This window comes from Chiloscyllium punctatum, chromosome 38 (assembly GCF_047496795.1).
Source record: "Chiloscyllium punctatum isolate Juve2018m chromosome 38, sChiPun1.3, whole genome shotgun sequence".
NCBI classification, from domain to species: domain Eukaryota; kingdom Metazoa; phylum Chordata; class Chondrichthyes; order Orectolobiformes; family Hemiscylliidae; genus Chiloscyllium; species Chiloscyllium punctatum.
The window spans coordinates 1,811,897-1,826,756 of NC_092776.1; the positions used below are offsets into that span (position 1 = coordinate 1,811,897).

General features: G+C 46.7%; 1 protein-coding gene across 3 annotated transcripts in view; it reads right to left on the reverse strand.

The window, feature by feature from the left end:
- The window catches only part of rbm20 (RNA binding motif protein 20), a 246,384-nt gene that overhangs the window by 93,238 nt on the left and 138,286 nt on the right, over nt 1–14,860 (reverse strand). The window contains exon 1 of one of the 3 annotated variants that reach the window (XM_072557043.1): nt 13,349–13,532. The exons of the other annotated variants lie outside the window; for them this stretch is intronic. The gene's annotated coding sequence lies outside the window, so the exon portion shown is untranslated. Of the gene's footprint in view, nt 1–13,348; nt 13,533–14,860 lie in introns of those variants that run through there. 3 annotated transcript variants of the gene reach the window in all.

Genomic DNA, 14,860 nt, shown 5'->3' on the forward strand with positions numbered 1-14,860 from the left:
TAAAAACACAGGTTAAGACAGATAAAATTCAGAAGGTTTAACCTAAATACTGTGAATGCAGAAAGGAAATAGACGGGATAAACAAAATTTCAAAGATCAAAATCCAGATCGGAAGGCTAAATTAATTATTTCACACAGTTTCTCTTGATTTTTAGCACTGCTGAGATAGGCAGATGGTCTGGTGGCTTATTGGTTAGCACTGATGCCTCACAGTGCTAGCGATCTGGGTGACTGCCTGGGTGGAAGCTAAATGGGTGCTCTGGTTTCCTCTTGTATTCCAAAGCTGTATTGGCTGAGCTAAATTGTCTGTAGAGTGCAGGATTGGCATGGTTAATATAAGGCATGGGGATAGAGTGGGAGGGGTGTTGTGTCTGGGTAGGATTCTCTCTGAAGGCTCAGTGCAGGTGTGATAGGCTGAAAGGCCCATACTCTAAGAATTCTACGTTCCTGCCTGGAAAGTGGTGGTTGATCAGGTGGAACTTAGTATTACTTATTTTAAGCATTTTTCTTTCTGTCTTTTCCCCACATACAAAGAGAGAGAGAGAGAGATGCTTTCCATTTACGGGCTCTGGATGTTTCGTAGCCCTTGCACTTGTAACTTTGTAACAACTGCAACCTAACCAACCAGAGGGCTGTCATTGAGCAGAGTTTCCTTAACTCAATGACTCTCAGAGTCACTCTGTCTCACAATATTCTCCTTCACTGCTTCAAAATGCACCATTGTCTTGCACAGTTTATAATGTGAACCAGCTGGTTTTCCCACTTTGCAACCCTCGCCTGGTATTTTGGTGATGAAGTAATGTCCAGGTTCCTCTACAGTTTACATTACCAATGGGGAGAGGTTTGTAGTCTATTCCATGATGTTGTTGAGATTAGCCCAGCCAGCGTACAGGACCCACAGCAATTCCTGGTTATGTTACTGTGCTTTGGTCATTCAGAACAGACCCAGATCACATGAACCCAATACCTATCAGCTGTGCAGGCAACAAGCAATATTCCCTTTGTTGAGTGTTTTTATGGCTGTGATTTGAGGGCAAATAGCTATCAAAAGACTGAGAAAATACTTTCAACTGTCAATTTTTCTTTCTAAAATTCATGTAATTTTTGTATAAGGGACAGCCAATACCCAACTCATCACCTGGTTAGGTTAGAGTGGTGTTGGAAAAGCACAGCAAGTCAGGCAGCATCCGAGAAGTAGTAAAATCGACGTTTTGGGCAAAAGCCCTTCATCAGGAATAGAGGCAGGCAGCCTCCAGGGTGGAGAGGTTCCCTGCCTTCAGTCCTGATGAAGGGCTTTTGCCCAAAACGTTGATTTTCCTGCTCCTTGGATGCTGTCTGACCTGCTGTGCTTTTCCAGCAACACATTAATCTAGACTCTGATCTCCAGCATCTGCAGTCCTCACTTTTGCCTAGTTGATCATAACCTGGTTAGAAATTCTGTCAGTTAATGATGGCATCTTTTGGTCAGCCTGACTGGGCTGATCACAGGGTAAAAACAATGACTGCAGATGCTGAAAACCAAATATCACAGTAAGGCTGAGGACTGAATTTTGATGGCAATGTGTTGATTTTGACACAAGGATATTTCCTGGCTGGGGATCCCAGAAGGGAATGTGAACATATGAACAGGAACACAGAATCATGTGATTGGACAGGACCTGGCTGAAGGAAGCCAATCAGGAAGTTGGTTCTGAGAATGTCATCAAATGCAAATCAACAGGTGGGCGGGAGCCAATCTGAGGGTCAGGCTGTGCTGATGGACAGCCAGTGGTCCCAGTGTGAATGGTGAATAGAGAGGCAGAGGTCACACATAATAAATACACTGCTGGATATGGGAGCCAATTCCTCACTTCCAGGAGGCCATTGGATCAGTGTACATGTGAAACCTTTCCATCCAAAAGGAATTGCCAGTGAGGTGGGGGTTGGGGAGACAGAAGGGGAAGGGGGGAGAGTGGGGAGAGTGGGGAAGTAGGAAAGTAGGAGAGGGAGGCAGAGGAGGAGACAGAAGGGGAAGGAGGAAAAGGGAAGCAGTGCAGTTGTGATGGGAGGCTGAGGGAGGAGCGTGGAGGGGGAGAGGAGAGAGGAAGGGAGGAGGGTGAGATTGGGAGAGGGCATAGAAGAAATAGAAGGGGGGTTGTAGAAGGGCTATGACAAATATCTTACACTTTAATGAGTTGTGGGTGTGAGCATTCGGCTTTCTTTATTCTGGAAATAAGATTCTTGCTCGAGCCCTTTCAGAGGGTGAATAAGAGACAACCACGTTGCTGTGCATCTGGAGTCACGTGTAAGCTAGACCAGGTAAGATGGTGTCAGAATCTAACATGACCCCCTCAGTATAAAAATGGTTATTACAGTCACCCACTTCATACCCATATCTCTTCCACCTACCTCTCCGACCCCTTTCCATCCAGTCTTCAGTGATGACAAGGTTACTGTTCAGTCTCTCACCTTAGAAGTGACTTTCAGTCTTACTATTCACAAACATTTCTAAACAATGCAACTGCCTAGCTAGAGATTCTGACTTTATTTGTGTTTATTCATTAATGGGATATAGATTAGATTGGATTAGATTAGAGTAGATGCCCTACTGTATGGAAACAACCCTTTGGCCCAACCAGACCACACTGACCCTCTGAAGAGTAACCCACCCAGACCAATTCCCTCTGACAAATGCGACTAACACTATGGACAACTTAGCATGGCCAATCCACCTAACCTGCACATATTCCGACAGTGGGAGGAAACTGGAGCACCCGGAGGAAACCCACGCAGTCACGGGGAGAATGTGCAAACCCCACACAGACAGTCGCCCGAGGCTGGAATTGAACCTGGGCCCTGGTGCTGTGAGGCAGCAGTGCTAACCATTGAGCCACTGTGCCGCCAATGTTAATGCCCAAAATTGCATTTGCTGCCTGGCCCTAACTACCATTGAACTATTTAGCTTGTGAGGCATTTCGGAGAGCAGGGAAGACAGGCTGTGGGTCTGGAGTCACATGGAGCTCAGACCAGGTAAGGCTAGCAGATTTCACCCCTTAAAGGAGCTTTGTGAAGTGGATGAGTTTTTATAAACGACTGATGGGGATTGTATTGATTGATTGTTCCAGAGTTTACGTTTGGTGGGATTGAGTCCATGTCCCCAGGAAGTAAGGGCTCAGTTAGCAACGTTGGGTTAGTGACTGTAAAGCCATGAGCATGGGTTTGACTCCAACCCTAACCATGGTGGGTCATGAAGACATGCATTCTTCTCTCTCTGCATACCTCTTCCACCTCCCTCGCCTACCCCTTTTCATCCAATCTTCAGTGATGACATGGTTACTTCAGTTCCTTGTCTCCAGCATGAGGAAAGATGCTATGAGCCTTTGTTTCTCTTCTCCGTATCCCATAGCAACATCCCAGGCCCTGGATCCTGGTCCCCACCCTCTTCACTTTTATCTTCCATTTATGAATGTTTGTTTACACGCTTCGATGACAAGCTTTCAGAAATGAAACAGGATTGCTCTTCATCTGCTCAGGGGTTTCAGTGTCAGAAATGCTTGGAGTTAAATTCATCCTAAACGTGGCGCTGACACACAACACTCTGTGTCTGTCAGTCTGATGTGGAGCTGACACTTGGATTTATCTGACAGATTTAGACTCTCACCATCAAAATGTCACTGACAGATCAAACCAATGAGTTTACACAGAAGGTGTGAATTGCAGAATTGACAGAAAAATGCAAAGGACAGTGGTATCCCACTGTCTCGTGATTTTCCAATCTACACCTCAATACCCCTCCCCATCTCACTGCCCCACACAGACACACACAGACACACACAGACACACACAGACACACACACTCTCTCTCCCTCTCTCATATATACACATGCACACGCACACACACACACACACACACAGATACACACGCTCTCTCACACACACACTCTCTCCCTCTCTCATATACACACACACATACTCTCACACACACACTCTCTCACATACACACACTCTCTCCCTCTCTCATATATACACACACACTCACACACACACAGATACACACTCTCACATACACACACTCTCTCCCTCTCTCATATATACACACACACTCACACACACACAGATACACACTCTCTCACACACACACACTCTCTCCCTCTCTCATATATATACACACACACAGACTCACACACAGATACACACTCTCTCACATAGACACACTCTCTCCCTCTCTCATATACACACTCACACACACAGATACACGCTCTCTCACACACACACACTCTCTCCCTCTCTCATACACACACACAGATACACATTCTCTCACATACACACACTCTCTCTCTCACTTACACATACACACATACATACACAGAGATTCAGTCTCTCTCACACACATACACACACATTCTCTCTCTCACATACACACACATTCTCTCACGCACACATACATACACAGAAACTCTCTCTCTCACACAAATGCGCACGCGCACACACAGATACATACTATCTGTCTCTTTCTCTCTCTCTCACTCACACATACACAGATAGCCAGGGTCTATAGACAACAATCTCTCCCTCAATGTCAGCAGAACGAAGGAGCTGGTCACTGACTTCAGCAAGTGGAGTGGAGGGCACACTCCTGTCTGTGTCAGTGGGGCTGAGGGGGAGATGGTCAACAGCATCAAGTTCCTGGGAGGAAATATCACCGACAGTCTGTCCTGGTCCCTCCACATCGACACTACAGACAGGAAAGCAAAGCAATGCCTTTATTCCCTCAGGAGGTGCACGAAATACAGCATACCATAATGACTCATTAATTTTTATAGGCACACCACAGAAAGTACCCTACCTGGATACATCACAGCTTGGAACAACAACAGGTCTTCCCAAGACTGCAAGAAATTATAGAGATTCATAGAGATGTACAGCATAGAAACAGTGTCATAGAGTCACAGAGGTGTACAGCATAGAAACAGTGTAATTAAGTCATAGAAATGTACTGCATAGAAACAGTGTCATAATGTCACAGAGATGTGCAGCATAATGACACTGTTTCTATGCTGTACACCTCTGTGACATTATGACACTGTTTCTATGCTGTACATTTCTATGACTTAATGACACTGTTTCTAAGTCATAGAAATGTACAGCATAGAAACAGTGTCATAATGTCACAGAGATGCACAGCATAGAAACAGTGTCATAGATTCACAGAGGTGTACAGCATAGAAACATTATCATTGAGTCATAGAAATGTACAGCATAGAAACAGTGTCATAGAGTCACAGAGATAAAGCATAGAAACAGTGTCATAATGTCACAGAGATGTACAGCATAGAAACAGTGTCATAGAGTCACTGAGATGTACAGCATAGAAACAGTGAGATGTACAGCATAGAAACGGTGTCATAGAGTCACAGAGATACAGCAAAGAAACACTGTCATTTGAGATATACAGCATAGAAACAGTGTCATAATGCCACAGAGATGTACAGCATAGAAACAGTGTCATAGATTCACAGAGGTGTACAGCATAGAAACAGTGGCATAGAGTCACAGAGGTGTATTCATAGAAACAGTGTCATTGAGTCATAGAAATGAACAGCATAGAAACAGTGTCATAATGTCACAGAAATGTACACAATAGTAACACTCTCATAGAGTTGCTGAGAGGTACAGCATAGAAACAGTGTCATAGAGTCACTGAGATGTACAGCATAGAAACAGTGTCATAGATTCACAGAAGTGTACACAATAGTAACACTCTCATAGAGTTGCTGAGAGGTACAGCATAGAAACAGTGTCATAGAGTCACTGAGATGTACAGCATAGAAACAGTGTCATAGATTCACAGAAGTGTACACAATAGTAACTCTCATAGAGTTGCTGAGAGGTACAGCATAGAATCAGTGTCATAGAGTCACAGAGGTACAGCATAGAATCAGTGTCATAGAGTCACAGAGGTACAGCATAGAATCAGTGTCATCGAGTCACAGAGGTACAGCATAGAATCAGTGTCATAGAGTCACAGAGATACAGCATAGAAACGGTGTCATAGAGTCACAGAGATAAAGCATAGATGTCATAGAGTAACAGAGATGTACAGCATAGAAACACTGTCATATAGTCATAGAGGTGTACAGCATAGAAACAGTGGCATAGAGTCACAGAGGTGTATTCATAGAAACAGTGTCATTGAGTCATAGAAATGAACAGCATAGAAACAGTGTCATAATGTCACAGAGATGTACAGCATAGAAACAGTGTCATAGAGTCACTGAGATGTACAGCATAGGAACAGTGTCATATAGTCACAGAGATGTACAGCATAGAAACAGCGTCGTAGAGTCACAGAGATGTACTGCATAGAAACAGTGTCATCGATTCACAGAGATGTACAGCATAGAAACAGCATCGTAGAGTCACAGAGATTTACAGCATAGAAACAGTGTCATAATGTCACAGAGATGTACAGCACAGAAACAGTGTCATTGAGTCATAGAAATGTACAGCACAGAAACAGTGTCATAGAGTCACAGAGGTGTACAGCATAGAAGCACTGTCATAGAGGTGTACAGCATTGAAACAGATCCTTCGGTCGAACTCATCCATGCTGACCAGATATCCCAACCCAATCTAGTCCCACCTGCCAGTACCCAGCCCATATCCCTCCAAATCCTTCCTATTCATATACCCATCCAGATGTCTTTTAAATGTAATTGTACCAGCCTCCACCACTTCCTCTGGCAGCTCATTCCATACACGTACCACCCTCTGCATGAACAAGTTGCTCCTTAGGTCTCTTTTATACTTTCCCCTCTCATCCTAAGCCCCCTAGTTCTGGACTCCCCTACCCCAGGGAAAAGACCTTGTCTATTTATCCTATCCATGCCCCTCATGAATCTATAAACCTTTTTACTGTCACCCCCTCAGTCTCCGACGTTCCAGGGAAAACCGTCCCAGCCTCTTCAGCCTCTCCCTATAGCTCAAATCCTCTCACCCTGGCTCCATCAGGGGAACCATCCTTTCATCCACTGACTCCATCTATACTTCCTGCTGCCTCAGGAGAGGAGTCAGCATCATCAAAGACCCTCTAATCCTGGTTATACTCTCATCCACCCTCTTCCATTAGGCCGAAGACATGGAAGTTAGAAAACATGTCCCAACATATTCAAAAGCAGCTTCTTCCCCACTGTTTTCAGACTCATATATTAGAGGCCCCTAATATATTAGAGTTGATCTCTCTCTGCACCTTCTCTGTAGCTGTAACACTATATGCTGCATGCTGTTCTACGACCCTAATGTACCTATGTAAGGTATGGTTTGTCTGGTTAACACACACAACAATACTCTTTACTGTATCTTGGTACATGTGACAACAATAAATCAAATCAAATCAAATCAGATCAACACACACACACAGACACACACAGAGACACACACAAACAGATACACATACAGACAGATACACACACAGACAGATAGATATACACACACACAGACATACATAAATTCACAAAATATAGACACAGACACACACAGACACAAAAATACACACATACACAGACACACACTCAGACAGATATATACACATGCACACACAGACACACATCGTTACACATTCCCACACACAGGCATAAACAGACAAACACACACATACACACACATAGATAAACACACACACAGACCCACACAGATACACACATTGACACACACAGCTACAGACACACAGAGAGATATACGCACACATTCCCACACACACAAATAAACATAAACAGGCAAATACATTGACGCACAGCAGTGGGTATATGGGGAGTACAGTAGGGGGCTGAGGGATACTGCTGTGGATGTACAGGGAGTACAGTAGGGGGCTGAGGGATACAGCCGTGGGTGTACAGGGAGTACAGTAGGGGGCTGAGGGACACAGCCGTGGGTGTACGGGGAGTACAGTAGGGGGCTGAGGGACACAGCCGTGGGTGTACGGGGAGTACAGTAGGGGGCTGAGGGACACAGCCGTGGGTGTACGGGGAGTACAGTAGGGGGCTGAGGGACACAGCCGTGGGTGTACGGGGAGTACAGTAGGGGGCTGAGGGACACAGCCGTGGGTGTACGGGGAGTACAGTAGGGGGCTGAGGGACACAGCAGTGGGTGTACGGGGAGTACAGTAGGGGGCTGAGGGACACAGCCGTGGGTGTACGGGGAGTACAGTAGGGGGCTGAGGGACACAGCCGTGGGTGTACGGGGAGTACAGTAGGGGGCTGAGGGACACAGCCGTGGGTGTACGGGGAGTACAGTAGGGGGCTGAGGGACACAGCCGTGGGTGTACGGGGAGTACAGTAGGGGGCTGAGGGACACAGCCGTGGGTGTACGGGGAGTACAGTAGGGGGCTGAGGGACACAGCCGTGGGTGTACGGGGAGTACAGTAGGGGGCTGAGGGACACAGCCGTGGGTGTACGGGGAGTACAGTAGGGGGCTGAGGGACACAGCCGTGGGTGTACGGGGAGTACAGTAGGGGGCTGAGGGACACAGCCGTGGGTGTACGGGGAGTACAGTAGGGGGCTGAGGGACACAGCCGTGGGTGTACGGGGAGTACAGTAGGGGGCTGAGGGACACAGCCGTGGGTGTACAGGGAGTACAGTAGGGGCTGAGGGACACAGCCGTGGGTGTACGGGGAGTACAGTAGGGGGCTGAGGGACACAGCCGTGGGTGTACGGGGAGTACAGTAGGGGGCTGAGGGACACAGCCGTGGGTGTACGTGGAGTACAGTAAGGGGGCTGAGGGACACAGCCGTGGGTGTACAGGGAGTAGAGTAGGGGGCTGAGGGACACAGCCGTGGGTGTACAGGGAGTACAGTCGGGGACTGAGGGACACAGCCGTGTGTGTACAGGGAGTACAGTCGGGGGCTGAGGGACACAGCCGTGGGTGTACAGGGAGTAGAGTAGGGGGCTGAGGGACACAGCCGTGGGTGTACAGGGAGTACAGTCGGGGACTGAGGGACACAGCCGTGTGTGTACAGGGAGTACAGTAGGGGGCTGAGGGACACAGCCGTGGGTGTACGGGGAGTACAGTAAGGGGGTAGAGGGACACAGCCGTGGGTGTACAGGGAGTAGAGTAGGGGACTGAGGGACACAGCCGTGTGTGTACAGGGAGTACAGTAGGGGGCTGAGGGACACAGCCGTGGGTGTACGGGGAGTACAGTAGGGGGCTGAGGGACACAGCCGTGGGTGTACGGGGAGTACAGTAGGGGGCTGAGGGACACAGCCGTGGGTGTACGGGGAGTACAGTAGGGGGCTGAGGGACACAGCCGTGGGTGTACGGGGAGTACAGTAGGGGGCTGAGGGACACAGCCGTGGGTGTACAGGGAGTACAGTAGGGGCTGAGGGACACAGCCGTGGGTGTACGGGGAGTACAGTAGGGGGCTGAGGGACACAGCCGTGGGTGTACGGGGAGTACAGTCGGGGACTGAGGGACACAGCCGTGGGTGTACGTGGAGTACAGTAAGGGGGCTGAGGGACACAGCCGTGGGTGTACAGGGAGTAGAGTAGGGGGCTGAGGGACACAGCCGTGGGTGTACAGGGAGTACAGTCGGGGACTGAGGGACACAGCCGTGTGTGTACAGGGAGTACAGTCGGGGGCTGAGGGACACAGCCGTGGGTGTACAGGGAGTAGAGTAGGGGGCTGAGGGACACAGCCGTGGGTGTACAGGGAGTACAGTCGGGGACTGAGGGACACAGCCGTGTGTGTACAGGGAGTACAGTAGGGGGCTGAGGGACACAGCCGTGGGTGTACGGGGAGTACAGTAAGGGGGTAGAGGGACACAGCCGTGGGTGTACAGGGAGTAGAGTAGGGGACTGAGGGACACAGCCGTGTGTGTACAGGGAGTACAGTAGGGGGCTGAGGGACACAGCCGTGGGTGTACGGGGAGTACAGTAAGGGGGTAGAGGGACACAGCCGTGGGTGTACAGGGAGTAGAGTAGGGGGCTGAGGGACACAGCCGTGGGGCTACAGGGAGTAGAGTAGGGGGCTAAGGGCACAGCCGTGGGTGTACAGGGAGTACAGTAGGGGACTGAGGGACACATCCTTTGGGGCGGCTCTAGTGATATTGTGGAGGAGGTGCAGTTACTTATCTTCATTGATTGGGGCCTGTTGGTCAGGAAGCTGATAATCCACTTGCTTTGAACATTTTACGTTGCCAGGCAAATTGTAAGCTGGGTAGGCTGGGAGAATAGGGTTAATGTGGGCCCATAGTTTGCTCCTGTGTTTTAATCCAGTGTTGGTTTGAGATATTATTCTGGAATATTACTCGGTTGGGGATATCCAGATGTGCACTTTCCCTTGTTGAATCTGTATATAAGGCCTAATACGTGGATTCAGTCAGACCATCGCTGATCTGATAATCCTCAACTCCACTTCCGTGTCTTTTCCCCACACCCCTCGACTCCTTTCCTGAGTGAAAATCTGTCTCTCTCAGCCTTGAGTCTACTTTCATGTCCCAGCCTCGCCAGCCGTCTGTGAGAGAGAATTCCATGGATTCACTCCTCTCTGAGAGAAGAAATTCCTCCTCATCTCTGTCTTCAATGGGTGATTCCTTATTCTGAGATTATTTCTTCTGGTCCTCGACTTTCCCACAAGGGGAAACAACTTCTCCACATCTCCCCTGTCAAGCCCCTAAGAATATTCCATGTTCCCTGACATTCATCTCTATTTCAATGAGTACAGACCCAGTTTACTCAATTTCTCTTCAGAGTCCCTCCATCCCTGGGATCAGTCGATTGATCCTTCCTTGGACGGTCTACAATGCCATTATATATTTCCTTAGATAAGGAGACTCAAATTAGTATTCCAGCTGCGTTTTGACTAGTTTTAGCAAAGCCTCTCCAATTTTATATTCTATTCATCTTTGAAATAAAGGCCATTCCATTGACCTTCCCTGTTACCTGCTGTGACTCAGATACAGCTCCAGTGTGGTATGTAAGACCTGACTGTACACAAACTCATTCTAGGCTGGTGCCTTCTCTCCTCCTGATGTCAGTCATATATTCAGTGACCTCACCAGGATTGGTATGAATCTTATTAGCCCACACCTGGACCGGAGTGACATGGAGACCTGCAGCTTGGTAATAGAGAGGAGAACATCTCACGTGAGAATCCAGACAGATATGGGATAAACCATGAAGATAGCAGAGACAGTTTGGACAGATGAGGAAGGGGCAGTTTTCTCTCAGTGCAGAGTCGATAGGGCATGCACCTATAAACCGAATGTTCAACGTCATTCTCAGAGACAAATGGAACTGCCCAGAATGAGAAGCTGAGGATAATTCTCCAGTCAGTCTTGGATTCAGCTGTGGATTAATTTTATATCGGAGAACAAACTCAAAATGTAAAATGGCAGAGTTAACACTGCAGGTGTTACTTTGATGGAGTCTTCCCAATGTTCATGGTGGTGAAGGAACCCACAATGCACTAGATGATGGCATGGCATCCTTCTTACTGATAAGACGTCACATCTGTGTGGCATTCTGACTAAGAAACGTGTAATTTGAAAGTTCCTCTTGAACTACAGTCTTTTACAGTTCTGTACAGCTGTATACAATTCTAATTGCTCTGCTATAGGAAGGATATTATTAAATTGGATAGAGTGCAGAATATTGCTTGGATTGGAGAGTTTGTGTTATAAGGAGAGGCTGGATAGGCTGTCACTTTTTTCCCTGGAGTGTAGGAAGCTGATGGGTGACCTTGTAGAGATTTATAAAATCATGAAGGTTATGGAGAAGGTAAGTAGCAAAGGTCTTTTCCCCAGGGTAGGGGAGTTCAGAACTAGAGGGTATAGATTCAAGGTGAGAGGAGAAAGATTTAAACTGGACCTGAGGGGCAATTATTTCACACAGTGTGTTTTGTTTGTGGAATGAACTGCCAGAGGAAGTGTTGGAAGTGGGTACGGTTACAACAGCCCAAAGACATTTGACTCTATTTTATTTTTATTTTGAATGTTCAATGTTAACAGCACCTCTCTTTCCCAATGCCTTGTCTCCAACTGTGAAAGTATTCATGTGATCATGCAAATCATTTCCAGCAGGCCAGCAATGTTTACATTGTCGAGATTTCTCACATGTTCAGTCATGTACCAAACAGCTCGAAGCTTGAGCTTAAACATTCTGCACATGGCCCTGGATCATTCAAGTTCCTGTTATTTAGTGTGAAACACTGCTTCACCTTTCACTGACAATGACCAGTGGTAGCCTACAGATCACCATCTTCTCACCAACCAATCAACCAGTGAAAAGTCGATAGAACATATGGTCGATGGACCATAGCACTGCTCCCTCATTACAGAGGGACAACTGGTGGTGGTTTAACCTGAAGGTCAGCACGTCTCAGTCATGGGGAGAGGTTGAGAAGGAGAGTCCTTTGTAGTAACCCTCAGTTGGTGCGGGAATTGAACCCCCACCGATGCTATCATCCTCCATTGCAAACCAGCCAACCAGCCAACTGAGCTAATCAACTTCTCAAGATTACTGCAGGCTACAGTTTACAACATAATGGGAGCTGTGACCACAAACAAAATACTGAGGTAACTGGAAAACTAGCCAAAACAAGAAACAGTAAGTGTTGGAAGCACTTTGTGTCAGGCATTGAGAGAGAAACAGAGTAAATGGTTTCCAATGAAATCTTTCCACAATATCCTAAGGAATTCTCTCAGGAATTCTATTTACAGCATTTTCTACTTTTCTGTTAAGAAACTTCCTAAATTACGACAATCACTACATTGCAAGGCTGAAAAAATGGTTCGGGAAGTCCTGAAGTCGCAAATGGTGTATAAATACAAATCCTTTTATTTTAGCTGTTAATGTTTTGTGAACACTTAATGTTGGTCTAATAGTTTCTCTACTAAAGGAGCACATTTCACATGTAAAGATTTTGATAAATCTTTCTGAGATAGATGGAATTGATTTGTATAACTATAATTTCAGAACTATTTTCAGACTGTTAGGAAATAAATTTGGCCTCCCTTATTGGCTAATTTATATTTCAGTTAGGATGGGTGTCCTCTTAAAAGTGATTGATCTCTCCTGCTCTCTGCTCAGTGCAGAGTTTACTTCTTTAAAAATCACCCGTTATCGAAAGCAAAAGTTCCCTTGACAAAACAGCAACAACTTTGTTGGGATTTAACTGTTCCTGCATTCCATTTCTAACAGACTGAGCCTCTGCACACTGAACCACAACTACTCCAGTAAATGAACAAAACAAGAAAAAAAAACGTTCAGGTTCAGGAAAGCATCAGCAAGATAGTGAGGACCTGTCTGTCTTTCACAACCTGCTAAAGTGGATCAAAATCGTAATTATTTTTTCATTGAATTAAAGACATTCTTACCGTTGAATCACTCTGCTGACACGAACAGATCTCTTCTCACTCTACACCGTACCATTCACTATTTAGATCCATTCCAATTTTTGCAGATTGCTCAAATCCGACCCCACAACCTCAATCAGTTTCAAATTAATGGCTATAAATCAGAGGCAGATTGCGAGAGGTCTTGTACGCACGACAGCATTCACAAATGTTCAATACTCTAATGGCGGGGCAGAGAGTGGGAGCCTGACAGGGTGGGGGTGGGGAGGTGGGAAGGGTAGGGAGGCTCTGGGGGAGGAGGTGGGGAGCGTTGTGAAAGGGTACATTTTGAAAATGATCATATGTCTTCAGGAATCTGTTGCAATGCTTGAAGCATTACACATCCTGCACTTCAATGTCAGCAAGTGTCAGTAACTGCCTGCTGTATTCCCAATGCCATGCCACAACACAAAATAATTCCCACATCCGAAACCAGCTCTCCATTAGATTGATGCCCCACTACATCCCAGCACAGAATGGAATGGACGGCTGCAATCTGGATTTTCCCATCCAATGAAATCCATAACCAGCCCCTGTGATTCCTGGGGCTGGAGAGAGGAGGATGGAAAAGGGGTTTGGGAATTGGGGAGAGACATGGAGTCATAAAGTCTTTGAAGTCTACAACACAGAAAAAGGCCCTTTGGCCCATTGAGTCTCTGCTTGTCAAAAACACCCAGCTAACTATTCTATTTTCCAACATTTGGCCCATAGCCTTGTATGACTTGGCATCACAAGGGCACATCTAAATATAGAGCCATAGAGATGTACAGAATGGAAACAGACCCTTCAGTCCAACTCATCCATACTGACCAGATATCTTAAATTAATCTAGTCCCATTTGCCATAATCCCTCTAAACCCTTCCTATTCATATACCCATCCAGATACCTTTTAAATGCTATAATTGTACTAGCCTCCACCACTTCCTCTAGCAGTTCATTCCATACATGTACCACCCTCTGCGTGAAAAAGTTGCCCCTCAAGTCCCTTTTAAGTCTTTCCCCTCTCACCCTAAACCTATGCCCTCTAGTTCTGGACTCCCCCACCCCAGGGAAAAGACGAGGTCTATTTACCCTATCCATGCCCCTCATGATTTTATATGTTATGAGGATTTCTGCCTCTCCCACACTTAGAGACAGTGAGTTCCAGATTCTTACCACTCTCTGGTTGAAGAAAGCTTTTCCTCATATCCCCTTGAAACCTCCTGCCCCTTCCCTTTGATCTGTGCCCCCCTACCCCAGTCATTGATCCCTCAGTCAAGGGGAAAGGTTTCTCCTGTCAACTCCATCTATGTCCCTCCTAATTTTGTACATTATCAATCATATTCCCTCAATCTGCTGTGCTCCCTTTAAGGAAGGAAATCTGCCTTCCTTACCTGGTCTGGCCTAGATGTGACTCCACACCTACAGCAATGTGGTTGACTCTTATCTGCCCTCTGGGTAATTAGGGATGGGCAATAAATGCTGGCCCAGCCAGAGATACCCTCAACCTGTGA